The 1,321-nt window shown below is 39.1% G+C and overlaps 1 pseudogene; it reads left to right on the forward strand.

The window, feature by feature from the left end:
* Positions 1-259: 259 nt before the first annotated feature.
* On the forward strand, positions 260-881 carry LOC121009834 (multifunctional methyltransferase subunit TRM112-like protein; annotated as a pseudogene).
* The last annotated feature ends 440 nt before the right edge of the window (positions 882-1,321 follow it).

Raw genomic sequence — 1,321 nt, forward strand, 5'->3', positions numbered from 1 at the left:
TGGCATTCCCGGATAAACAAAGAGAATTAAGAGAATTTGTTGCTAACAGGTCTATATTACAAGTACTAATAAAGGAAGCCTTTCAGGCTAAAAGAGATGATGTCAGTTATTTGAATGCACAAAATGAAAATCACTGGAAATGGGAAATATGTAGGTCAATGTAAAATATTAATGTTATATTAATTATACATAAATAAATATATTGTATACTCTCTATTGTATCTTGTTTTAAAATGTTTACATTGCATAAAGCAATAATTATAACACTGTATTGCTGCATTTTAACATATATTGATGCAATGTACACAATAAGAGAAGTACAAAGAGGGGATAGGAGTGTATGTTTTGGTGACACGAAGCTGCTCACCCACAACCTGTTGAGCTCGCATGTCCGGGGGGTGGGGCCCCGTGGCTTCCCTCTGCGCCTCCGGGCCACTGAGGTCCGCATCAACCCCATGGAGTCAACCCCAACTTTGTGGCATGTATGATAACAAGGTGGAGTGGGCAGCGCTTCTGTAGGCAGCGGATACCTTGCACCTGGTCGAGGTACCCAAAGAGCCAATTGAAGGGTATGAGCAAGATGAGAAGTTCCTGAGGAAGATGCACCACATGCTGCTGGAGCTGGATGTGCTGGAGGGCACCCCGCAGTGCGCAGAGTCTGAACGTCTGTTTCCCATCAGTCGTGGGATCCCCAGCGTGCTGCTGAGTGAGGAGGAAACCGAGACTTAATTGTGCCAGTTGGCTGGTTTTTCATTCTGTAACTGTGTATCTCTTGATTCAAGGTCATGTGTATCCCCAACCCTTGACCCAGTGATACGTGAAACAGTGTTCTTGAGCTCGATATGTATTTTTTCTCATTAAAGGTTCAAAACCAAAAAAAACAAAAAAAAAACAAAAACAAAAAAAAAAAAACAACGAGTCTGTATTAATCTGAAATAGATTGTGATAAATTGAGATGCATATAAGAATTGTTATAGCAACCACTAAGAAAACAACTAAAAAATATGGTACAAAGTCTATAGGGAATTTAAATAGAAACCTGAAATATTTATGTAATACACTAGGAGGCAGTAAAGGAGGAACCCAGGAACAAAGGAGGCAGGGGACACAAAAACCAAGGAGGAAAATGGCCTATATAAATACAATCATATAAATAAATTACATTGACATGAATAGTTTAAATATCCTAATCGAAAGGCAGAGATCATCGCATTGGAATTTTTTTTTCAAAGCAAGAGCCAACAGTATGCCATCTATGGAAAACACATCTTGAATTCAGACATGAATAGGCAGACAGTAAAGGATAGAACAAGATTTACAA

This window comes from Herpailurus yagouaroundi, unplaced genomic scaffold, assembly GCF_014898765.1.
Source record: "Herpailurus yagouaroundi ecotype Mexico unplaced genomic scaffold, PumYag 190, whole genome shotgun sequence".
Taxonomy (NCBI): Eukaryota; Metazoa; Chordata; class Mammalia; order Carnivora; family Felidae; genus Herpailurus; species Herpailurus yagouaroundi.